The sequence below is a fragment of the Balearica regulorum genome, chromosome 4 (genome assembly GCF_011004875.1).
Source record: "Balearica regulorum gibbericeps isolate bBalReg1 chromosome 4, bBalReg1.pri, whole genome shotgun sequence".
In the NCBI taxonomy this organism is placed as follows: Eukaryota; Metazoa; Chordata; class Aves; order Gruiformes; family Gruidae; genus Balearica; species Balearica regulorum.
In genome coordinates, this window is record NC_046187.1 from 2,118,341 (window position 1) to 2,145,042 (window position 26,702).

The following is a 26,702-nucleotide window of genomic DNA, read 5'->3' on the forward strand; positions in this document are numbered from 1 at the left end:
TGTGAGACTTATTATATGGACTTCAGATCATGCTGCAAATTAAGCATGTGCGCAAAATGTAGGGACGTGCTCAACAGCCAGCGCGGGCTTCAAACACCCTCCAGAATTAGGGTTCAAAAGTAGAAGCTGATAGTTCTTTCCATGTTCAGGGTGACAGGGTGTCAGAGGAGGTTGATAAGAAAGATCATGCTCCTGTTCTGTGCTGCATCAAAATTAGAAATGGGACTTATCTACACAAGGATCCTGAGTGCTGGTCGAGAGTAACCTGCTTTGCATGTAGGATAACTGAGTGAAAAGTTCTGTTATAAGTATGCCCATTTTTCTTTAGAAATATGGAGGTTCTCCACTGTCACAAATTGCATAATTTGAGTTTACTTGCGAGTTCTCTGTTTATCAAGCCATTGAGTCAGTATCTTTGGTGAAATCCTCCAAGAGGAGCCGTTTCTGCGGTGAGTCCCATGTATGTGCCCAAGGTGAAAGGCATTTCTGACAGACTTATGCCCAGCTGGAAGAAGCTGGTCACCCAAGACCTGCTGGCTGTCAGTCTGCAGGCAGGTCTGCCCTGTATTCAGAATCCTTTTGCTTTAGGATTAAAAGTAAGGGGGTGGCCGAAAGTTTTTTTTATTAACACAGATTTCCTTCACAGCTAGCCAGAGTTTCTGAACAATTTGTGTCTTCTGTTCGGTCAGGTAACTCCAATGCTATCAGTATTTATAACAACCAATGCTTTATCCGTTAAGCAGTAGAAAGGTTTCGGCTGGGTGTAAAATACCGATAAAGGTGCTCACTGATACATGTGCCTAAGTAGGATATGCTTCTGAAAAAGAGATGTCACAACATTTGTAAGAGAGCATCGTCTCTTTTTCTTAGCATGAGAAGTGTCTGAATCAGAGCCTGACCATATTTTCTGCAGGGAGAATAATTCAGATTAAGAAACTAAATGCAGCTTTTATGTTGCAATAACAGGAAGTTTACATTGCCTTAAAATGTTCTGCTGCCTTCCCTGTCGTTGGAGTGCTTTTGCTTCAGTCATTATTAACTGCCTTTATTTAATTCCTTGGAATCACACAATGCTTTTCCTTGTCATGTCATATGCATATAGACTTTATTTTCAGCATCACGGTTACCTTTGCAACTGCTTCTTACGCGATGTCATAAGGGTTTCTCTACTGTAATAGAAATGATGATGGGTTGATGAATTTTGAACAACGGCATGTGCTCAGAAATGCCCGATATCAGCATCACCCTGCCCGTTTACCTGAACTGAAGCCAGCGGCAGAGACAGATCCTGCTTTTCCTCCCACATTTTATGGCAGTTTGCAAAGTCTGACCACAGAACAAGAATTAGAGGACATTTCACTTCCCTGTCCTGAATACCGTTGACAAGGGCTTATATTCAAGATACGAGATATGAATGAACACGCCTCCGTTTCTGCCCTGTTGTGTCTTATTGTTTAATTACAGTGCTACACAGAGACCCTGTGGGGTCTCACATGTGTGTGGACAGTCAATGTTAATCCAATCGAGACAAATTCTAAGGCAAAATCTTTCAATACCCACAGTGTGTGACGAGCCCATCCAGCAAACCGTCTTGTTGTAAAGTATTAGCAAGGCCATGGTTGGCACCCACAGTGATTTTTAGTCCAGGGTGTAGCTGCTTTCAGCATTAGCCGCTTCAGAGATGTATACGATGAGGAGGGAGGAACCATACTTGGATAATTTGCCAGAGCAATTGGCTACCTGGCAGTCTAGTGACCAAATGTAATTAAAAACACTCCTGTCTCCAGCAAAAGGCTTGTGAATCTGTCCTGGCTGTCTGTAATTAGAGATGTTGAGTGGATATATTGGGTTTGGAGTGAGATTATTGGTACTTGCTTCTGGTCCTTCTGTTCGATGGTGGCATGTTCTTTGGGACATCCGGAGGAGTTCAGTATCAGAAGTGACTGGGGAAGGAGCAGAGTGGGAAGCGATGTGAGCAGGTTGAAGATCAAAGGAGAGCGCTGCCCTGCTGCTTGTGTACTCTTTAAAGAAAATATTTTGAATTTCAGCACATCAGTAATGAAGCGCAAGGTAGACTGATCTCCTGTTACTGATATAGTGAGAAGACATAGACCCCTTGTATGGGGAGAGGAAAATAACCATAAATTTAGCAAATACACACTGTACAGGCCAGCGAGAGGGCAGGGCAGAGCTCACTTGGGAAAATCAGCATGTTCCCCCTGGAGCAAGATTTTGGTAAACTGGTGGATTACAGCGAGCTCCTGTGATGGGCCTGTAACGTGCTTGCGCCTTCATTTTGCTGAGCCCAGTTTCCCATCCCAACCTTGACCTACAAGCCAAAGCTTTCAATCAAAAGGGATCCTTATCTTTCTTTATCTTTTCCCTTCTTTTCCAAAACTGTGTGAATGGCTGAGCAGGACTCTTTGAAGTCAGTGGGGTCTGCAAACTGTTCTGTGCTATTGAAACGCAGGCCATGAATTTAGGCACCTGCTTTTTAAAGATCTTTATCTTTAAATTTAGCAGTGCTTCAGCTTCCCTATCTATATGACAGGTCAAATAATTCCTGCTTTCTTCAGGATCTGAAACAGGGGGAGTGGGGCAAGAAAGCCCTTATCTTACAGGAAAATCTTATTTAACTTAATGTGGGTGGGTATGTGATGGACCTAACTGAGCCACTATCTTTCAGAACATAATAAGCAATTAAAACCTTTTCATAAATGTTTTATAATACCGTCTATGAGAAAGTTAATGATTTAATTTGATAGGATGGTACAAAATATGCACAGAAATTTTATCATGTGTGATTCCTTTTCTCATAAGGATTCCCTTGTCTGCCTTCTTCTGGGTTTCTTTTCCTGTGTGGTTTCTCTGTCATTTCTCTTTGGGTTCCCTCATTAATTTCATCATACCGCTCCCTGCCTTTTTCATCTCTTTCTCTTCCCCTCTGGGGCAGGTGAGAAGCAGCAGCAGAGAAGGAGGAGAGGGACCTGTGTGACAACAGCTTATCCCCAGTCGTCAGCCCTGCAGTATCGCTCCGTCTGGGGAAGCAAAGGACTTTCCCAGGACTGGTTCTCGTTGTTAGAGGAGAAAAGGCGGTATCTGAAGAGGCAGTACCTGAGCCAAGAAAGGCCAGGCTATTACCCAACCGCAGCTTTAGTTCCCAACGTAAGGGCTGGGTTGAGAGCACCTGTAGGTGTGGTTGTGAAACTGGCAGTAAAATTTGTTTCCAATCTCTCTTCGTGAGTATTAGAGATCGCACAGGGTAACTGATCAAAACCAGGAAAGATGTGACAACTGCTGGCATTGCCTCTGTTTCTTTTTATTATCGTTTCCCAAGGAGCCGTGACTCCTCTGTGAAATAGGAGCTTTTATAGTTATTTATAAGAACATTTCAGGCTCTGAAGAAAGTGTCAGCATAGGGCTGGGGTAAATAATCACTCCTTTGTGGAGGTCTCTGAGGCAGCGCTGATCTGTTTGAGCTTTGTCAGCTCAGGATCACTAGAACACAGGGCCCTGCCATTAGCTTCGTAGCAGATGGCAGTGCTTTTCTAAGGGGTAACAAACAAGTCAACTTCTCCCTCTTGCATCCCTTCAGCTTTTCCTTCCCTGTTTTAGTCACCTTGCTCTCCTTTACTGTCATCTCATCAGCTCAGTGCCCGCAGCAACGGCAATTACTGCAATGTGAGCGTACAACAAGCTATGGCTGGCTGACTGCTGGCGAATGGAGCTCTGTCATTATTACTGCCTGCCTGTTAAAAGGGTGAGCAAGGCTGGCTCCTTCTCCCTTCCTGCCCCTGGCCTGCCTTCCCATGCGCTGCCTCGCCTTCCCCATCACAACCTGCAGCGCTGATGGTGAAGGTACTTTACCCTGCTCACTGAGAATAGCCTCCTGGCAGAGCTCATGATGCACTCCAATCTGCATGCACTTAAGAAGATCCTGGCCTTCTGGACCGCATCACGACGGTGCGTACCCCGGCTCCGCGGGTTTGATGAGCTTGTGCGATTTTTACAGTCTATGTGGCGTTTTATACCCCACTTGGGCACAACGGATCTTTTGCAAAGCATTCCTTTTGCTGTGGCTTCCTCATCTATTGTGAAAACCTTTGCTCCCTTTGGTGACAGCTGAAGGCAATTCACTGCTATTTGTTTTGCCTGTCTTGTTTTGTGATGGATTGGACCCTCAGAGACACGGTGAGCTGGGACACTGAATTTTGCTGTCACCTCTCACTCTGTTTCATGGCTTCTTTTAAGCATGGACCCATATAGGTCAACACGGTTGAATGTGTTGTGCTGATACAACCAGTGCTGCGTAGGAAACGGCATTTTTCTGTGAAGTAGTTCACCCCAGGCCCACAAGCAGCAACCTGTAAACGGTGCTATCAATGAGCTGGTTTGCTTTCTTCATTTGTCTCGTACTTAGTCCCTGCGAAGGCTCTATACGGTCTCCATGTTGTGACAATGCGTGTTTCTGTTGTTGAATGTATTGTTACAGATGATGACAAGTAGATCAGAAGAGCATCATATCACACTGGGAGCTTAATTGCAGGTGAGCATTGTGGCAAGTACTGCTGACCTAATTAGGAGCATAAATAGATCCTTACATGTATATGTTGCAAGTGACACTTGGAACTTGAAAAATTCTCCATCTCTCAGTCTGGAGAAACAGCTGAACAAATTCTCCGTAGTTTCAGCACCAGTGTGTAACCACAAGATTTAGACCTGCTATGGTATTCATAAGCACAAGAGAAAGTTTTTTAGACCTGTGGACTTGCAGATAGTGACTTGACTCATACAGGGGAAGCAAAACTTTATCCAACTGTGAAAGGGAATGTAGGGACTTAAAATTTCAGTCTGGAGGTTTTGAAAATTAAAAAAAATAAAGGTTAAATTAAGTGTGCCTTTAGATATAGGGTAAGTGTAGTTCTCGTTTCAGGAAGTAATTGGGCAGATGTCTCATAGAGGACTAATAACAGGGTAGAGCAGAGTCATCGCTCTGTGAAATAGCTCTGTGTCCTCAGAGTGGGCATAAACAGTAACTACCAGCAGAGCATGACACAGTCTCTACTACAGGCTTGTTCCTGTTTATTACAAATAGGCAACCCACAGGATTCCTGTTCTTGGGAGAGACTTAAATGAGCTCAGCCTATTCTGAGACAGAGCAAGAAGACTTCCCTAAGGGTTCTCATAGGATAACAAATGAATAAATTTCATCAACATCTTGAAAATGTCTGAGACCAAGTTCATTGCTGGAGAGCAGACAGGAGTAATGTGTTTCAGTGGTTCCGTGCAGTTGGCCAGTGGCACGTCAAATCTCTTCTAAAAATATACTTGGCCTGCAAACCTGGTGATGATTTTGCAGTTGAGGTTCTCGTTTTGGTTTTACTGGTTTGCATATTGGTTACTTGTGAAACAGCATGTGAAAGAAACTGAATTATTCTTTTTACCAAGACTTTGAGGGATCCCAAGTGTATTTTGGCATCCAGACCTATTAAATTTGGGCAAGCCTCAGGCACTTGTCTTTCCCTTTTTTATTAAATAATACTCTTCCTTTCAGGAAACAAATTCCAATTGACTTGAGCCCTTGTCACAGAGGTAGGGTCTGTGTATACATGGGGCAACTGAGATCCCAGCTCCCACATTTTGACAGAAGTAGATCTGGATCAGAAGCTTCACAGTCCTGATAGCCTTCCAAGGCTTTTTCTTTGTTTTCTCTCATACCATTCAAAACTTTTGTCTCTGTTTTTTGGCGACTTCATGGTGACCCCACGGGCCTGGTGGTCAGGGTGCTGGGATCCCGCCAAGAGCTTCAGCAGGGGTGGGGACCTCATCATGAGCTTACATCAGAGTTGCGCAAGCTGTATTTAATTGCAAATTACTAGGTGATAAGAGTCAGCGCTCCTTACTTGCTCTTAAGTTAGATTACACACCTCTTGGTGAGTTTGATGAAGAGGGCGGGAGAGGTGGCAGCAGCAAAAACACGCTTATAAAGTAGAACAACTCTTAGGCAGAGCAAACCAAGAGGGCATGCTACATGTGGAACACGACACGGTGTGTATAATGAATATGAAACGGCCTACAGAGGTTGCAATGCAGTTGAGAAGGTGGCTGTAGCAGATAGGATAAAGTTTCAGAAGTTTTCAGCAGCAGGACGCAGGCCGTGGACTCGCGGAGGGTTTTTAAGAGGCAGCTTTGCTTGTGGGAGCTCGCTCTGTGACTGCCCCAAACGAGCAGCTGCGACTTAAAACAGTTGGAGGCCGGGTGCTGTGTTTGATGGGGCTGTTTCTTTCCTGTATCTTTCCTCACCTTGAAGATGTTCTAAGGGCAAATGCATAAGGATGGGACATATGCTCTGTGCTCTGGTGGCTCTGCCTTTCTCTATTGGTTTCCCTGAGCTTTGTCAGTAATTCAGTGTAAATTATCCCTCATTGAAAAAGTGAGAATCAACTGAAAGCCGCCTCTCATTAAATGTTAGGCTACTGACTTGCACGTAAGAATGCAAGGAAAAACTCCATTTGTTTCTCAAACCTTTATAAAGCCATTAAAGTAGAAGTGACCACTGACCTAGAAATACGGCAGCTGCATCTCTGGCAATCACTAAAATAGCCTCTTGGTGACCTAGTTTCTCCTAGCAGCGAGCATCATGCTGCACAAGCGTGAATCCTTCCTAGTGAACTAATCGACAAACGCTTCTTGCCACTGGGCTTTTGGAGAGGTTGCAAATGAAGTGGTAAAATGGGAGGAACCCTGAGGCTTCTAACTGCTTGGAAAAATCTGGCTTGAGATAAGCCTCAAAGGCAAGAATCATTCAGTCGTGAGTGAAGTTTTTCAAAATGTCTGAACAGCTGCTTCAGATTCGAGTGACCAAGTCCCAGTTTTCACACACAGCCCAAACTGCACAGGACCTGTTAAAATTGTGAACACCCGAGTTGCTGGATGTTTTGGGAAATGTGACCTTGTATCTGGTGTTTAATCCCAGAGCTGCTCTGCAGTTTGCTCTTCCAGCCACAGAAATATTACAAGGGAGTGTGTACTGTTGGCTTTCAAGATGCAAAATCCAAATTAAAAAGGACCCTGCTTTTTTAGCCTTTGGGGCAATTTCTCAGTGTTTCCTCCCGCTTAGGCTGCAGTTCGCAGAAGTGATGGAGTGTGGAGTAGAGCAGAAGTTGATAGCCTGCCTGCTATGCAAGCCCTGTCTGTCTGTACGCGGATGTCTCTGATTTCCATTCTGCATCTTTGTTAGCCTTGGTTAATAGCCTTCCTTTTTACACATAGCTATTAGCCTGACCTTATCTCTGTAGTTAACAATACGATACATTAGACAGGCACTTAGGAAGCCCCTGAAGAAGTTGTCCAACCTAACTGGCACACACCAGGTTGGAGAGTATTAAATGTAAGCCCTTGGGAACTCTCCCCTGTAAGCTTATTTTAATTATCTTTTTTGCTTTCCCATTTTGGTTTATGTAGAGCAACAGTGACATCCATTGGCCTATTAAGCTAATCAAAAGTACTGTACACACAGCATGTATTTACTCAAGGTGGAGGGCTGTACTAGAGGCCTCCAGCACTACAGTTTCTCATTTAAATAGCAGCTCCTTGCTCTCCAAAACAAGAGCCTCTCTCCTCCTTTAGCAACCTGATTGCATCCTTATTCCAGATACTGACTCTTCGTTCCTGCTGGGATGCTTAGAACACTTTTTTTTAAATGTAGGTTAAAGGTGGGATTCCCTTTTCACAAGAGATACCAAGGCACATAGAGGCAAAGCTGCAGTTATCCTGGAAGCAGAATTGTGGCGGCTCAGAGCCGGTGCGGTGACCTTCCTGCGTGTGCCTTGTGCGTGAGAGATTATAAAATGCTGAATTCTTTGAATAATTTTCAGCACTGCAGAACAAACCCAGGTAGGAAAAAGTTAAAGCAATTTTGCTTCACCTTATTCGCTGGTGATAATATGTTACATTTCACTTCCAAAAATAAAAATATGTTTTATTTTAAAAGCTGCATGCTTTCTTGAAGACAAGAGGGTTTAGAAGGACCACAGAAGAGAGAACTGGGAGAGACCGGGACATGTGCTGGAGGAACTGACAGGTGGAGGGTTGTAAAAAAAAAACCAACGGTGAATGAAAGACTGAAATAGAGGATTCAGTGACAAAAAACAAACCAACAAAATTTTTAATCTGAGAGGGAGATCTGGAGTATTCTGATCTCATTCCAAAAAACCTGAAAACAGTTCAATTTATTTTTAACCTTGTAAGTAAATCAGTAGACGTTTCCTGCAGACATTTCATTGAACAGAACCAGTGTCTGTTGTAAATTTTTGACCAGCTACAGTTACAATCCCCTTTCAAGGTCAAAGGACCTGTGTCTGCAAGGGAGTCTGTTTGAGAAGTAGGAATGAACTGGTAAGCCTGCGGGCCCAATTCTGTTGCCTCATAGCACAGTGCAGCTATTGCGGTTTGTATCTATCTGCAGTGAGGTGCAGCCTCTCCCTTGTGACTGGGACAACTGGAACTTTACCCAGCAAGGTCAGCACAGGGTTTTTCCCTTCCAGCACCACCAGAGATAGAGGATAAAAAGAAGTTACACTGATTCATGCCGCCTGATTTGGAGTCTAGTTCATAGCTCTTAATTAGAAAGGAAATTGTAAGTGCTGCGGATCCTTCTTTGGAGCAGTCGTAACTGAGGGGAGCTAGATGTGCTCAGCATAAGGCCTTCCATTCATTTCAGCAGCCTTGGATCAGGCATCATGTCCACGGCACCTGAGAAGAGGGATCTTCATTTATTTAGATGATCATTTCCAGCGGGAGAGCCCAGGAAACATTTCCAGGTGTACTGGAGAATTTCAGGCTGCACTTTGTGGATGTGTGCACAGTGAGCAGGAAGGAAACTCATGAAGAAACTTTGCGTCCTGTCCCTCCAAACTGCTAGAAGTGCCTTCGCCCAGCTTATGTGATTTTAGCCCTTGGAGTATCTTTCCTTCACCTGCACGTCTCTTGCTTTGCCACTCTGTATGGTCTCACAGCCTGCAAATCTTTCTGCTGGACATGTTACATACTGCCATATTATGCAGCTTAATCCAGACAGTCTATTCCCTTTTGATACCCAGTCTTCTCCCTGCCTGACTTTGGGGACTTCTCTGCAGAAATTCGCTGATGTTTTCCTTGCTTTCCCACCTCCCTCTGAAGTGCTTTCATGCCTCTTCGTGGATGCATGTCTGTAGCTAACACCAGTGTGCTATTGCTATGCTTTCATGGACCGAGAGCGCATCATTTGGTTTTTTCAGCTCTCATTCTCTGGCTGATTTCTCTCACACAGCTGCTTTGCAGTTCAGGGTTTACAGGGGCTCATCTTCCCAAGCGACTACCAAACGCTGGAATTTCCCTGGGTGTTGACTTTTTGATGCCTGTTCAGGTCCTTCTCTCGTTCCTGCAGTGTGCGGTTTCACAGGGAGTGGCTGGCTGTCAGCTCAAGTTTCTTTGACTATACTTTGTATACATTTTCCATGATCAGGGACTAAGACCGAGCACCGGATAAAATCCCGCTGTTTGTGGGTAACAACGGATAACATTGTTGTGCTACCAGATATTTGCATAAGAGATATGAAAACAGCCCCATTCATACCCTTCTGTGACGGTGCTCGGTCTTTCAACTGCTTTGAAATTTGAGGTGGGTTGTTGCTCGATTGCATAAGGCAACCGACATTGCCACAGCTTTCCGCAGGCTGCAGGTGCACTGGACTTATCTGTCCTGGGCCAGCCTGCCGACAGCAGGAGGATAAGGACAGCATTCCTGCCACTGCTGCAAAGCTCCTGGCATCCTAGGGGAAACTACGGACTTCTTACGGGTGTCTCGTCTACAGACTTAATAAGATGGAAGGGAAAATACAGTATTTGTGCTCCAGAGCAGGCTTAGCCCCGTTCTTACCCATAAAGTAGGGATGATTTAGCAAAAAAAAAAAAAAAATCCAAATGCCTTTTGGTAACGAATAAGCCAAAAGGTGGTCTTCTTTCCTGAGAAAATATTCACATTTCATTAAAAAACAGAACAGCCCAAAAGTGCGGTTGCACGTACAGCACCATACATGGCAAAGCCTGCACCAACCCGTCGCTGCACCCGTGAGACCTGCATTTATTCAGCCTTTCCGGTGAAGACAAACAGGGTTATCAATCTTGAGTGTGCTTGTAGCCTGCAATGAAAGGAAGGCTTTCTTTCCCATTGCTAAGAGGAACCAGGGCTGATGTTCTCCTATCACACAGGGACCTTGTTCTGGCTCTTCGTCCCTAATTAATAACATCCTGTGCTGATTACCGGTGTCACACAGTAGCTTCCAGTACTGCCCACTCAGGTAGTTTATTTTGCTTGTGCTGGTACACCAAACTGGCAGAATGTACTAGATATGAGGCAACAAGGAAGCTTTAATTTAGAAAATTCTCTCTTAGGTGGGATTCTGCTACTTTTAAGACTTGCAGGGGTGTGGAAGGTGACATGATGTGGCCCGTTTCTCTGCCCTGGCTGGGACACTCCGGTGATTATGGTGGTCGTCCCTGCCATGGGCTTTCATGGCTCTGCTGTAGCGAAGGGGAACTTTGTGTTTTCTCTTTTGCTGAGCTCCCAGTGCTTCCGTGCTCTCACGTGTGGGGGCTCTTTGCATGTTTTCAGCAAATAATGCTTTATTACTGTCTTGGTGAAAGGAGGAAGGCAAAATTAAAAAAAAAAAACAAAAAAAAAGAACATCTTGTGAACCTGCTGTTCTCAGATCTCTCCGATAAGGACAGTTCCAAGTGCGTGAGAAGTTTCCTACTCTGAGATTTATTTACTTCTGAAAGAAAAGCCACCTTCATCTCATTATTTTATTTTCAATACAGGTTTTAATTTGGTGAGAAAATATCTTCCCCATAAAGAACCTATTCTGCCTCATTAACTCCTGTAAAAAGCATCCCCCCAAGCTTGAAATGTTAAAAGAAGCATAAATTAAAGCTAAGTTTGTTGTTTGCCGCTTTAATCAACAAACAACCTTAAAAGGGACCCACAAAAGGTTCTGTAAACTAAATTTATTAGTGAGCAGGAAAACTGGCCTTCAGTTGCAGCCTCCTCCCCTTCCCAGCCCCCCGAATTTGGAGGGGGGTGAGGTTTTGGAGTGACTGGTTTTGTTTACAGTGTCTTACTCTCTTAGGTGGGTTGTTGTGGTCCCATGGATCTCTGTCAGACTTTTGTGATGCAGCTGAACTGAAGTGACTTGGGACAGAGTCTGTTAATTAGGTCATCAAAGCCTCCTCCTTTTTTCTTCACTGTACAAATGTCCTTTTTTCCTCTTCCCTAAATCTGCTTGTCAGTAGCTCAGAAGGAAAGAGGAGGTTTTTTCACAGCAAGAGAAAACTGCCATTCTGTCTGCCTTCCCTTCACCTCTCCAGGATGCTAAAGTAGACGTACATCTGTTTTCTGCCCTTTTCCTCTCCTTGCTCTGTTTAAAGAGCCTTCCTCTATTTCCTCTTTATGCTATTCATCATTGTCATCGGTTGTATGTTAGGGTTATCTCCACTCACAGAGTGGTGCTCACAGCGACTGCAGTGCCAAGAACCGGGGAAAAGCTTAGGGACGTAACCTAGAAAGAGTTGGTGCAGAGGACGGGATAGTTGGATAAAAACATTAAGAATTAACTTTTCTGAGCTGGCTCAGGTGAATATGTAATTTCTTTCCAAATTCCTCTTGACATAACAGCAGACTTCCTTACAAAACTCTTGCATTCAGATTCATTTCAATCTTAAAGCAATTTTTCACTGGTTTTATTTGGGAGAAGTCTCCATGAGAAAATTTAATAATCATCTATTTTGTTCATTGCTGCAGGGTTTGGACTTCCTCGCTTCTTAATTTTTTTTTCTTAATTAAGTTTAGTCTGACACATGCAGTGCAAGAGAGAGCCAAGAAAAATCACTTTTGTTCACTGGAAAAAATGGCCTTAACCCATTAGAGAGCGGTTTCTGATATTGATCTGAACACCTCACCTTCCAGGAGTTAATTTGGATTGGAGATGAACCAAAATGGGGAGTTTCTCTAAACATTCCTGAGCTTTATGGGCTTGGATTCAAACGGTCCTGGCTCTGAGCAACTTGTGGTTCAGGTTTACAAAATCCAAAGGCGACTGGGCGTGTTTTCCAAAACCTGAACCTCCCCTGGAGTTTTGCTCTCCTCTGATTGATAGCCCTGGCTCCAGCCCCTCCTTGCTCTCTCTCTTCATGGTCTGTGGACGGGTCAGCGTTGCAAACAACTCCTCAAAGGAAATCATCCTTCTTCGATGCAGCCCATGTCTTATTTCAAAAACTAATTTCCTCTGCCCATCCCACGCCTTCCCTTCCTCCACCAGCAAACGTGACACAGGTCTCGCATTTCACACCAGCTGCCCGAGCAAATGCACAAACCGGTCCAAACTTACTGTAGCCTGGCATCTGCATTGGCCAGCAAGCCAGTGACATAAATTACAGGCACAAGACAGTTTCCTTTTGGGGCGTTTGACGTTGTCCTTTCATCCTTCAAATAAGATCTTTTTTCCATTTCTGTGAACCAGCTGTAGCCCAGCTCTGTGTCCAGCAGCTCGTGTTGCAAGAACCAAGAGGACAGGGAGGCAAGGGAGTGCGAGATGAGGGGGAGCAGAGGGATCCGGGGGCTCTGTGCCGTTCCGATGCCATGCCGCTCTTCTAGTGCCATCGCCGGGGGCGCACAGGCATGCGGCACTGCCCCACCTCGCAGGAGACATCGCAGCTTTATTTAAACAGGAAGAAGGAAGTTTTCTCGGTTATCCAGTGCCCTGGGAGCACGCTGTTCTGTTCGTAAGCAAGGCAGTGCCTGGCATCCGGGCACCAGGGAGCCTGGGGCCAGGGAGGTGGAGAACAGGAGCGCTGGCTCCCGCTGGCTCCGGCACTGTTGAACCCTTGCTGCGATGCAGGGCCCAGGTGCATCAAGGTGAATACAGCCTCCTAAAAATGCACCCGGCATTCATGTTCTCTGTGATACCTGGGCTTTCTCATTCTGCCAGTTAACCTATATCTTTCTTTAATTTGCTGTTGGTACTCTGCTGAATCTGTTAATATTTATTTCCCTTTGGATTTTTTGCTGTTCAGTTGGGGATTTGGAGGAAATTTTGTGGCAACTAGAAAAAAGTGAAGGAGAAAAAACTAGATGAAAGTCTGAGTCCTTTGTATCCCCACAGCACAGTTTTTCCTGTCATCTCTGGTGAAATACATGGGGAAGGGGAGGTATGGGGAGTTACTCATGGCATCAAATTGAAAAATGTGCTCGAGTGCTTTGCAGGTCTAGGGCAGTTGTACCCACTTACCAGGTACAGGCATTGATCCTGCTAAAATGCAATGGCTGCAGGAATATGCAATGGAGGAAACATGCTGTGTTTATTCTTCTGACTCCATTTCCAAGTCCGTCAGTGACATGAACTGAAGCAGGTAATAGCTTGAAAGCCTCCATGACCCTCAGAAATGCGCTTAGTCTGCATTTGACAAGGTGTGCAGCTTATGTTATGTGGTCCACTGACCAGAATGCTAGATTTTATTTCAAAGTGGCCACTGAGAGCGAACAAATTTACGGCATGCAAAGCGGGCTGCTGTAACCTGACCCTCAAAACATCACGGCCACGGGTCAGCTCTCCCATCCAGAGTTCTAGTTGTGGTGGCTCCTGCAACTGGTTTCCAACAATTATTTGCAAGAATGGTGCAAACGTAGCCCTAGGGCGTCTTCATCTACTCCCAAAGGCAAACATAACAAATGCACATCAAGGTGGTGTGTACACAAGTTTTTCTTAGGCTATCTCCCCCTGCTCCAGAGCCAGCTGGCAGGCTCCAGGGCTGATGACAGCAGTGTACACGCTAGCTGTTCGCTGTGACGTGGGAGCTAAAATGAAATTGCCTGCCTGCTTTTGATCTGGCTCCCACCGTTGCCAGGCAGTGAGATGGGCAAGGTCTTCACCGCATCCGTTGAACCCTTATTCATATCTGTCTCTGCCGTATTTCACTCGGCTTCTCATGCAACTTGCAACACTTGGGAGAAACACATCAGAAAGCCATCTGGGCTCTGGAGAGTTCGGCTCTAGTTTCCTCAGTTTTTCTTTTAAGTCAAAGGACATACATTTCCTAAGGCAGTGAAAACCCCAGAAGTACTGAGGAAAATCCGCTATATCGATGACTGCAGTTTATTGGGGGAGAATATATGCCCTCTACTCTTGTGCTTAAATAGGATTAAACTGCCGTAGGAAGCAAACACCAAGCAAGAAGCCTAAATTCTGCAAAAAATCTTGTAAACAACCCTCTGAGTCCTCCCCTGGATTCTTACTCCTTGCAGGATATATCATTTGATACTGGTGCCAAGAGTCATCTGGGGGAGAAATCATGCTTTGTTATATATATTCTTTCATTTCTTTGCATGGAAGGGCTTTTCTTTCCAGAATAAGCACTGAAGGGCTCAGCATTTAGCCTGGTCCCTGCTGGAAAAAATTACGGAGGTAGCCGAGTAGGAGCTGAGCTGTGCCGGAAAGGTGGCCCTGCTCCGTGTGCTGGCCTGCACAATGCAGCAGCTGCTTAAGCACAGACAGGACAGCACGACATCCAGGGCTGCTCCAGCCGAACGGTGAAAAACCACTTTTCCGTTGAAGCAGGATCAGGGGAGAATTGCACAAAGGCTAAAGTGCAATTTTCCAAGCTGGCACTTGGCAGGACGACCAGGCATCATCCAGCAAGATGTGAACGTGGCTTTAGATGTGTGCAGAATGGGTTTAGCTGTGTAAGGCTGGTGAGGCATCCTAGCTAGGACACTGCTGCCACCACCAGCAGGGTACTGGTCCAGAAATGATGGTCCAGGGGGTCAGCACGTTGCCCTACAGCTTGGCTGTATCCTGCAGGAGAATGGTCCAGCTGTTTTAGAAAGATACTGCCGTCTAACCCAGAACAGTAGTAGTTTCGCCGATGCAGGACAGACACAAGGTGAGCTGTGGACACTGAGCACCTTCTAGATGTGGCTGTCCATCAACCAGAGCTGCCTGCACCACCTCAACTCCCCAGCGTGGATGTTTGCTGGACTCAAGCCTGTTTAGTCTAAAGGGAAGCTGTGGTCATCGCTCCAGGGCAGTATGGCTGGAAGTTTTGTTGAAGGTTTCCTTTTGTCAGCAGTATCTGCTTGTTATGACCCCTCATAGGTAAAACTCCCACTTGGACTAGCTGCCTGTCATCTGCCTCAGGGTGAGTACCTGTGCTATCATAAGTACATAATGCTTAAATAAATACTCCAAGGTTATGGGGAGCCTCAGGTTCATGCTACAGGTGGTATTTTTTTTGTTGTTTTTATCACAGAAGGACAAATGATCATGAGCTTTTATGATCACATCCCAAAAAAGGACTTTGTTTCATTGCCTGGTAACTTCTGAGAAACTGTTTACCACTCCGTATCTGTCAGAGTTGCTGGCCAAGATGCAAAGTACACTTGAAAGTCTTTCAGTTCTCAATAAAACCATCTGGGATCATTTCAAGAAGCAAATTATTGTGGCACCATCTGGCTCCTAATGGAATGATCCTGAACAGGTGACATACGCTGCACATGCTGGCGTGGGAAAATACAGCGTTCCACGTAGCTTTCCAATCAGAGAAGGAAATAACGCTCAGGAGAGGTGATATCAAAAGTCATGCCTTTGAATGACGTTTGCAAGCAGGAGCTCTGCTGGGAGCAAGTAGTCATGCTTGCTTCTGGATAAAGCAATCGGGATTTTAGCTGGGTGATGGGTGTGTTTGGTTCGGCTCAAAAAGAGACCCTTGCCCGGAAAGCAAACCGGAGAGCTGGCGTCATCTGAGTAATCTATCCTCACCATTATTACCAGGCTGTTCAATCCTGTTTCCAAAACCTGACCTTTCATGTCGTAAGATAGCGATTTAGAGCTGTTGAAATGATTAACCTGTTTTGATGGCACATCCTCTGAGGCTTGTGCACGGGAGGAGTATGTTACTGTGGTCCCCGGTGGAAACCTGACGGTGATGGCTATCCTGACTGTGTAGCATCCTCAAAGTCGTCACAAATCGCGGCTGTATCCAGGTGTGTGACAGCAGGCCAGATTTTACAGAGACAAGTATTTTTCACTAGGAAGCACAAGTGGAAAAAATACGGGAAATGGTACTTACTCTGCTGTGAGAGGTGCTGCTTCGTGATGGGTCCTAAAGGAGGATATAAGACAGAAAGGGAGAGGAAGGTGTTAGGCATCAGAAGGACAGGAAGGTGGACGGTGAGTAGCAGGGAGGGATAGCAGAAGCTGATTTCATGTCACCTGCAAAATCTGTCATCACGGGGAAAGGGAAAGTGCAATCCTGCAGTCTTCAGCCCGGAAGACTTCCATGACACGAAGTCTGGCCACTTGAATTCCTACACATAAACCAGCTTGGCTCAGTAATAGCACTGTGCTTGGTTTATACCAGCCAAGAACAGGGCATTAGAAGTACAAATTCCTGCTTTAAACTTAACTCCTTCCCCTGTGCCTAACACAAGTCATTCCACGGCTCAAAAGGGTTGGGTTTTTTTTAAATTATTCACGGCAAATACGAGAAATGAGAAGACTTTATTTATCTTGTCTCTGCCTGTCATCTTCCTTCATGAGATACAACAGTTCAGCTTCATGTAGCTTTTACATTAATTTAATATAGCTAATTTGCTGATTAAATGTCTTGTATCAAACCTAGTAGGTGACAGCAGATGCTGTTAAAGCCATCCCTACATTAACGTGGCTTGCTGTGGCTGGTGAGACTCGCTCTCGAGGACGGCAGGGTTGCAATAGTGCGGGATCAGCGTGCCATCAGAAGGACCTGCAATGCAGCCCAACGGCCTCTCATTTATGGGATGGTGGGACTGGATTTTTACTGGGACAGGTCATGAAAGGATGGCAGTGCTTTGGAGGGAGCCCAGTTCTCCGAGGTCTCACACCATGGCCGGACAGGAGCTCAGGCGGAGTTCATGCTGGTGGCTCAGCCCCAGTGGAGCTGTGCGGGGAGGGAGAGCTCGGTACCCAGCCGAGTTTTGCAGCGTGCGACTGCTGATTTTCTGCCCAGCCGTCGCGGCCATAAAAAGCGCAAGGCAGCGTGAGTCGGTACCGCTCCATTGAGGGATGATGCGGGTTTCGGCTGCATCTGGCACAGGCTGAGGTGACCGGTGGCAGGGCTGTGCACCCGTGGTAGGGTGCAGCGGCAAGATTTGGTGGGCAGAGCCGCCGGCTGCCCCTCGGCCCTGGTTCCTCGCCCCAGCACCCCGCACTGGGTGCTGAGGGGAGGCGGGAAGCAGCGGGGGGGGGTGTGTGTGTGTCCCCGCACCAACAGCTTGCAGGGGGCTCCGGGCTGCAGCCTTCCTGCCACCCTCCCCTGCAAGGGCGCTTCTCCCGGGGTAGCCCCGGGACCGGCCGGGCTCCCCCGGGCCGGCGGGGCGGTGCTGGGGGCGGGCTGCCCGCCGCGGCACCTGCCGGGGGCGGCCGCAGGCGCCGCCGCCGTCGCCGGGCTCCGGCGCCCTCGCCCGGGGCTGTGAGCGCGGCGCTGCCGGGAGCTGCTGGCGCCCCGGGGCACGGTGAGTGCGGCCGCTCCCGGCGTGGAACCGGGCTGCGGGGGGACGAGGGGGGGGAGGACACCGAGCTGGCGGCGGGGGATGCACGGTGGCGAGGGCGGTGCACGGCGGCGGGGGTGCGTGGCCAGCCGGGGTACGGGCGGTGCACGGCGGCCGGGGATGCGCGGGGACCGGGATGCGGGGGGGGGACGGCGGCCACGGTGAGCGGAGAGCGGGGTGTGGGGGCGGCGTGGCGGACGGAGACCGGGCTGCACGGCAGCCGGCGTGCAGGGGGTGCCCGGGGTGCAGGGGGACCCGGCGCCGGGGGCAGGGCAGGGCAGGGCGGGCTAACAAAGGGCGGCGGCCCCGGAGCCCGGCTGGCACCGGCGGAGCCTCCCGGGAGAAGGCGGTTGGGGCCGGCCGCCCCCTCCCGTTCCAGGTGTTATCTTCTTGTTTGGTGTTTTTGGAGCATCTGGATGCAGGGATGGAGCCGTCAGGGAGGGAAGGGGTGTAGGATCAGCCCCCGCCGTGGTGTGCTTCCCTCTGTCCACATGTTACTCGTTACTCGGAGGGATTCTCCAGGTGTGATTTAACCACCATGTTTTTACTCTGATTGCACGCACACCTCCAGGACCACATCACTGAACTGTCCTGTCCACGCTGCAGCTGGGCGAGGGCTGCAGTGTTTGAAGAGTCCCTTCACAGCACTTTCTCTAGAGGAAATTGCCGGGCATCTGAACAGCAGGAGGTTTCTGTTCTGTGCGCCGCGTGGTTGTTGTGTGTTTTAGTAAGTAGTGTAGTGTTCTTGGAGGTAGTGCTGCTGGCATGCACCTTGCAATGAGATACTGGGACAGAAGCTGAGAAATTTTATCACCATGTTGGAATGACCCACAGACTTCTAAAAATGGCTCAGAACAGAAAAGTATTCAAATGTAACATTATCAGCCAGCATCTTTGTAAATTTGGGAGGAATGTGACCCACAGATCTCATTTGCCTTCATTCCAATTTTCTCCTCTGCTTCTTCTGCCCAGAAGGTCCAGAGATGTGTTTTTTCTCATTCCCTGCTATAAGCCTTTTTAAGACTGATCTCTGCATGTTCATCAGCCTACTCCCAGCCTTAAATTTCTGGTTTAGTGCTCCCTGCCCATTAGGTGACACCAGCAGCACCCGTCGAAGCACATGCATGTTTCATCCCAACCCTCAGTCATGCTTTGCTCTCTTTTGCCCAGCAAGCAGTGGGGTGAATCTCAGCAGCCTGGTGTATTTTCTCAGCAGCGAAGGCCTGACTCAGGTCCTGCCAGGTGCTTGTCAAGATTTTCCTCAACTCCAGCAGGAACAATGTTAGGGAAATTCAAAGCCCTAAAACTCCTTTGACTAAGAGAGGTGAAGTCCAGCCAGCCTACACTTGGGAGAGAGAGGAGTGCTCCTGCAGGTCCGCAATATGGGCATTTAGAGGTTTGAGAGCTTGTTGGCCCATACTGAATGGTGCGTGGCACCTGTGGTTCTTAAATCGAAGAGGGAAGCTCGGTTCGACTGAAATAAGGATTACTGTAATTTTTATGGGAAAGTTCAGGCTGTCATTTAATAATCACAGAGGCTTTTCTTCCAGAAATTAGCAGGCCAGAAGTTTAGATATAAAACACTGCTAAGAAGCCAACGACTACATATTCAGTCAGCTCCAGCCCCCTTGGCATCGCTATGCAGAGATGGCTGCTACCGCGGCAGGTGGGAGTCCTGCCCCTGGGAGATAGGCAAGCTGTGATTCTGCAGCAGCCAAAAGCCTTGTCAAATGTCCCTGTGTTCAGTAGATGGCAAACAAACAGACCCTGGGTTTTTTATGAGAAGAACAGCGGTGTGAAGAGAGCCCTTTTCCCTCTGCGTCATGGCCTAGCTCTTGGCAGCAACGGGAGAAAAGCTGTGCTCCTTGCAGTAGGATGCAGTTGGTGTCAGTGAGCAGATGGACTCGAGACGGGTGCTGAGGGAACAGCAGTGATGGGGAAAACATCCTTCCCGTGTTTGTTTAGGTAGGGAGGACCCTACTTTAATGGTAAACCCTCTGGGTGAGCAATCATCCTCCACCGTGATGTTTGCAGAGCATCTGGCACGGTGGGGTCTGGTCCATTCCTGGGCTTCCTCACCTCAGTGGTGGTATAAGTAAATAAATAAGCAGGATGTGATATCAAACAGGGTATTTTATAATGCCACTCTTCCCTAGCCCTGCATGATTCCCACCAGAATTTCTAGCTTGGCTAACAGTTGTTTAGGCAAAGAGTTATCGTGGTCGGCGCTTGGGAGTTTGGGAACCATGGCTCAGTGTCCGGCCTTTGGACATCCAGGTGGAGACTGCAGTACCTCTGCTTCTGGAATGGCGTTATGGGCGTAGGAGAAGGGGTGAAGGCTGAACCCCTGTTTTGAGGGCCTCGATTCAACACATACTCAATTTTAAACCTGGGGTAGGCTCACTTGACTCTTAGCATGGGTTTCAGCAGAGCTAATGTGATGAGTTCTCCGTGCTCACAGTGGCAAGCTGGCTGACTTTAATGGATGCGGGAGTAGAGAGAATGGCTTATGGTCAGCGGGATCAGGCCTGCTGTGGCCACACTGTGTATGATATCGGCGTTTCAGATGCTTGAGTTGCTGGGAAGGAAAACCTGTTATCGACTTGGAAATGGAACGAGGCTGATTTTTGCTCGCCGCAGACCAAGGCCGAAATTTATGACAGGTCAGACATTTGGAATTAAGTACTAATTGCCCATTACAAATGCTTATTCATGAATATCTCCAGGTGGAAGCTTATTTGTGCTTGGGATTCTTCTAAGAGTGCAGTTGGGAATCTTGAGCCTCACCACACAAAGACTACCTTTATATCACCGGGCATACAAGCAAGCCGCACAGTGGGGATAAAGCGTATTGCCCTGAAGGAACAATACCTAGAGCTCGGCTAAACGCCTGTAAACCAGGGGAGGGACAATGACAGTGTTTCCCTAATTCTTGTACCGGTTTTAGACAAGCCCTGACTCCACTCCAGAAGTAGGATTTCACAGCTTCCCGCTGTCTCAGCCATCCTGTCTGACAGCCTCCGGGATGGCACCATCCCTCATTTTGACAGTGGCAATCAAGCAGAGGGTGGGTCACCCTTCTCCTGTCCTTCTCCCTGTTGTGGATGCAACAGGGATGTTCCCCGAGGGTCATCTGTCCTGCGGAGGAGAGCGAGAAGGATGCAAACCATCGATGTTCGTGCTCGTCTTTGCAAGCATTTCCCTTTTCTTGGCATGCGCTCTGGTGAAAATAGATGATTCACTCCAAAGAACCCAAAGTTGCAAGAGGATATAAATATCTGAAATTTTGTGATACCCAAGTGGAAAGAAGAGAGACATAAGAAAAGACTGTGTATCTTTGAAAGCGATGATTTAGGAGGGTTGTTACCAAGTTTAACTTGAGCGAAAAGCTTGGCTAACCGTGATGTGATGCATGCTTGCCTGTATTCAGATGAGAGCCACTTCTCTAATCCTTTACATTCTAGTTGCACCAGTGCTTGAATTAGCATCACTGTCCTTTGGGTTTAAAGAAACCTGAAGAATTTCAATCATCAGTTGTTCTCGATGGAAGAGGGTTGGGTGCTTTTTTTGATGTAGCAGTAACTGCTGTATCGGCTCAGTTCTAGTGGTAGGGAGAAGGATCAGAAGCGTACATTTGTGCCTTTGAAAGAGGAATCTGATGAAAATGAAACCAACCCACTTCACCCTGATTAGATTTCATCATGTTGTGACTTCAAAATACCTTCAGCATCCTGGCAACAAGGGCAAAAATTTGAGAAACATCCAAAAGTTAAAAGGGCAGAGTTCCTATGGATTACCAGTGTTTCTGTTTTTAAAAAAAAATCTCATCTTTACTATTCTTTCAGCAACTTAAAACGGCATTGAAGAAAAATATTCGGGCAGACAATAAAAATAGCCAGGCCAAGTGCTCTCCAGCAGTGCCCTGATCCCGTCTCGTGTGTTACGGAGGGCACAGATTCCTTTGCAGTTACAAACCGGCTCCAGGCTGGAGACAGACTCCATTTCAGACTAATTTAAGTCAAGTACGTGATGATAACTGATGGCCAGCGCACCGTACAGTTATAGTGGGGACAGGACCCCCTGTGCAAGATGGCTGCATCCTACTCGTGCTACGGCAGCTTAAGTTTCCCTGGATAGATGGGAGCAAACGTGTGCTGTAAGGCACAGCTCTAAAAACTCAGCTACAGCCCTGATGGAAAGATCAAGCCTGGACTGGGTTTGTCTTTATATTGTGTTTTCCCATCTAGGCAGGGAGAAGGAAACCGTATTGTTACGCAGCTCACAAGTTCTTTTGAAGCGGATTTCCCAACAGTTTGTCTGTTAAGGGTATGTATTGGTCCTGGCAGTTCAGGCAGATTATTAGATCCCAGGTGCAGAGGACAAGGAACAGGGTAGCAGTCATTAAAGAGTAACAAGAAAATGCAGGGGTAAGAGAAGGCCTAGCAACAGCATATAAGCAAAACCAAAATCTTGCCTCCGTGTCAAGCGAGAGGCAAATATAAATTCAAATATCTTCACTGAGCTACATCAGTCAAAAGACCTGGTGCCATCATTGTGTTTCACCCAAAGTGAACTCCTTTTAGTGACGATGATGCGGAGGAAAGCTGAGTCTCTTTCCGGGCTCTGGCACCGGCGTCTTCAGCAGACTCATCTGGCAGAAGTTAAGCTGGGCTGGTTCCCTTCCCTGATTTGCAGTTTGGCTGCACGCATGGTGCAGTTAGCACATCCGACGAGACAGTGTACGCCACCACCCAGGGGTAGGAATGATCTGCGAGGAGAAGGAGAAGCTGTGATATTTGAAGTGGCTCTTGCGGCCGAGGAGTTTGCCTTGTGAAATCATCGCTCTATTTGTTTGTCTTCCTGTGCAGACATCTTTTGCCTGGGAGCTCTCTCAACTCCGTGCTAATTTGAGTGCTTAATGCGCTGCAGTCCAGACCTCAGGACGGTGCTGCTCTGTGTCAGAGAAGAGAGCAGTTAAGCCAGCAAAGCCTCTCTGGACCAGAGGGAGGTGTGTGCTGAGAGGTAGATTGGAAAGAAAAGGTTTTATGGGGCCTGGTGGCTTTGTTGTGAAGGATGCCAAACCTTCAGGCTGGAAACTGTGGGCTATCACTGTGCAAAGCAAAAAAGGAGCTTAGTTTCTAAGTGGCTAATGAGTTTACTACCTTGTTTCTGTCAAGGGTTTTGCAGGGGTGATGCTGATTAATGTCATGTCCTTTCCCCAAGGCTATCCCCTTCTGCTTCCATCTCACCAGGCTCAGTCTGACACCATTTATTAGGCTACTTGTCCCTGATTTCTGAGGAATAAATATTGACACTGATGGCTGCTTAATAGGATTTGGGTTTGCTATTCGCTCTGTGAAAGAGTTTGGCACTTCTGACTGAAATGACAATTTGTGTTTGGGACTGGCTCCACCAACACTTAATTTTGGAGGGGTTTTTTTTTTTTAACGTGGATGGTCACAGCATGTCCTGTGTACGAGGAGAGGCTGACATTGGGCTCCCCTTTTTCCTATTGACTGCAGAGCGGAGATTTCTAGACTGTCACAACGGATTGCTGCGTGCCCCTAGCAAAGATGTGGCTTCCTTTGAGAGGGTGCTGGTGTTCACACTGGGGAATAATAATTTTTCATGTGAGCTGCCTTTCGTTAACTTGTAAACGGTCGTCTTCCGCTTAGCTGAGGAAGACCTCAAGTCAGACTGCAGGTTGGCACTGCAGTGGGTGGTCACCTCCTCCGTGCTTTCTTGGTGTGCTTGGAGCTGCTCTAAGGAAAAGCAGTTCATACTGTTTCAAATAGAGTGGGTTTGGGTGGATTTTTTAAGATGTGTCCCATTAAAAGCTGATAGGCATTTAGGCTACGTGGGGTTTTCTGGGTTTCCCAAGAGCTGTGAAAGGTTCTTTATCTACAGAGTAGCACCTTCGTGTTCCCAGGAATCCAGCAGGATTTGAGACATTTCCCTAGAAATCAAAGCCATATGCTGATCTGTAGTGTAATTTCCCTTAGCTGTTCCTGGAGGTGCTTTACCCCGTTGGTACTCAAGGACAGCATCACCAGGGAAGACCCTGACCTCATCCAGATGAGCATGTGAGCTTCCCCAGCCTCCGTGGGTGCTAATCCAGCTCTGCAGTGCATGCAGTAGAACATCCAAAGTCCCAACGTCAACCTTGCTTTGAGCCCAAGGAATGATTTGTGTCTGGACTCAGGCTTGTCGGATCAAAACACAGTAGACAAAGGTGATGGGGAAGAGTTTTCCTGTGGGCAGGGTGCACAGAAGAGCTCCCACACACAAGGCTGTGTAAAGGAAAGATGCTTGTAGTATCTTTTCAGCAGGAGGAAGGCAGAGGTCTATTTATGCTGCGTAACAATAGCGATTAGTCCTAAATGGCCTGAAATTTCTACCTTCCCCAGTCCTGCAATTGAAAGAAAAATGTTCATGACTTCTTTACTCTTAGCAGTTGTTCACCTATCAGCGATGATGTTACTAATCCTGTTTCTGATGTAGGCTGTATAAGACTTCATTATGTAGACAGCAACAAGTTAACTCTTTACTTAGCAGTGCCATTCAAAGACAGGCAGCGTCCCACCACGAGACGAGACCTGGCTGCTGGCAACTGCGAAGGTTTTTGTGGCTCTGGTGTTAGTTTCTCATCCATCTCTGTTCAGTGCTAATCATGAGACTCGAGCCCACTTGTCTTTTCCACCCTTACAATGCTTCCCCAGCCTGCTGAAACTGGAATAATTGCTTTATTGTCACTTACAGTCCTCCCTATTCTTCACCTCCCTCCTGCTTCTTTTTTAAAATTAGCTGCTTTGTGCACATTCCCCGAACGTGCCCCTTACCGCTGGCGGCAGGAATGTGCGGCGGGGCGGCGGGGCCGCCTTTCCCTCACCGCCGGCACTGGGCTCGGGGTGGCCGGCCCCCCACCGCCCCGCACTCCAGCTGGCTTGGCAGGGCAGGGGTAGGTGGCCGGCCCTTGCCTCTGTTGGAGGAGCCGCAGGTGCCGGGGGCCTCCATCGCTGCCGGAGGGAGTGGAGTCGGGAAGGCCGGTTCCCCCTTTGAGGTGGTTTGTGTGAACGCAGTGGGGATGCGCTGAGGCATAGCGCCAGGCGAGACGGGCCAAGGGTTCCCTCTCTCATCTGATACGTCTTGTCATGGCTGCAGTCCTCGTCCTTTTCCAAACTCTTGTCAGACGTAGCTCACATCTCTGCTGGACCGGCAGATGCTAAAAATAATTTGAGTGACAAACAGATACTTATTTTTTAGCTTAGCAGCCAGCATTTCTGTATCTATCTCACCTTGGGCACTGTCATCAAAAGTCAAAGAATCACAAAATGCTCAGAGGGCAGGGCCTTAGCTTGGGCACACTGTTGTAACTTAAATGGCTTCACTTCCATGGGCTTTGCTGCCCACATTGAGTTATAACTGTGTTTATGGCTGACGTTATAAAAAAGCTGTGATATCACTGCTTCAGGGGGACAGTAACCACAGCAAACTCATTCTAGTCTTTAAAAATAAAAATGCAAGGAGGTGATCAGCCAGATTGCTGTATTCAGCAGGCTTTTCTTTGCTCTGTGCTTATAACCCTATCTGTGCACTCTGTAGGTACTGAAAAGCTCAAGTCTTTCTGCTGTTGCCAGGCTATTTTTGTGCCCTCCCTGGACCAGTACATTGGTTTTCCACTGGTTCTGTCCATTTAACGTGGTGCAGAGGAGGTATGATGAACCAACGATAGCGTTTCTTGCCTCAGGGATGGATGGACAACCGGCGTAGCAACGGTAGTATTTTCTCTTTGCTTTTCTACACTGCAGTCCCTGAGAGCTACAGGTCTCTGAACTCTGTGCACAATGATGCTGCAGGTGCTGCAGAGACTGTGTTTTGTAAAGCAGCTGACCAAATCCTTATCTCTTTACTCAATCTATACTCATTTCTCACTTGAGCAAGTCTCTTGCTGAAGGCCTGAGGAAGTAAACGGGTGCTGTGTTGAGTAAGGGATTCAGGAATTTGTCCAGGAAGAGGTGGGTAATTGGGATAGAGAAGCAGCTCATACGAAGTAGCTCATACTCTGGGGATTAGGCATTGCTACACCTATGAAGGTGATTTAGGCTTGTAAAATACACTCCACCCATCAAGTTACTGCAATTAAAATCTGGCATGCCAGAAAACACTGCAAAATAATCAGGTTACAGAGCAGAGAGAGAACTCAGCTGCAGACTTGAGTTGGTTCTTGATGCTCAATGTCCATCATGCCTGTGGCACATGAATATAAGGCTTTCTTCTGCCCCCTCTGAACAGATGCTCAGATTGTCACTCGCTCAGTACCAACCACTGAGACCAGTTTTTCAAAAAACAGCTGAGCTACTGTTCCAGCACTTCAGTAACATCCAGATTTTCAAAGGAGAGCTGCTAGGGTAAAATTTCAGGACGTGTTCCTTAAAGTGCGGTGTGTATGCAAGCCAGAGAGATCCAGCTGTGCTGGCGGAAGAGATTAATGCCCTCGCTTGCTCATCAGTGCCAGAGATCTCATCCATCTGCCACTGGAACAGTTCATGTAAGCACTCCCTTAATCTTTAGCTTTAAACCATTTAAATTGTGGGTCTGAACTGACCTAGTTTGTTTTGCCTTTAACATATTAGGAAGTGCTCACGCAAACCACTGCACCAGCAGATCGAGTCTCGCCCCAGCTCCTGCGTGCTGTTGGAAAAGGTGTCCGGTGAGGGCTAGGCTTGCCTTTCAGGTCTCAGGTCTGCACCCCGTGGCCAGGTCCCAGGTGGGACACGTCTTGCCTGACATTCAGACCCCTCCCTAGGACGGCCCTTTTGTATCTGGAAAATGTCACTGGTCTGAAGGGTGAGTGTAAAAAGAGTAATTCTGGGACAGTATCTTCTGCTTATTGAATCTCTCTCTGTGAACATAACTATTTTTTCAGCTTGGAAGGCTTGTAGTCTTTTCCTATGGAATCATTTTAATTCTGTAATCCTAAGATGGAAACCAGTCATTAATTTATATGACTTTTGCTTCCTTTGCCTGCCTTTGTAGGAGCTGCACTTACTTTTTTTTTTCATTTACACTTGTCCTTTGGAGC

The 26,702-nt window shown here is 47.3% G+C and overlaps 1 protein-coding gene across 4 annotated transcripts in view; it reads left to right on the forward strand.

Annotated features, from left to right (window-relative positions):
* SHROOM3 (shroom family member 3) overlaps positions 1–26,702 on the forward strand; it is a 149,718-nt gene that overhangs the window by 79,373 nt on the left and 43,643 nt on the right. Inside the window, exon 1 of one of the 4 annotated variants that reach the window (XM_075750896.1) lies at positions 17,489–17,584. The exons of the other annotated variants lie outside the window; for them this stretch is intronic. The gene's annotated coding sequence lies outside the window, so the exon portion shown is untranslated. Of the gene's footprint in view, positions 1–17,488; positions 17,585–26,702 lie in introns of those variants that run through there. 4 annotated transcript variants of the gene reach the window in all.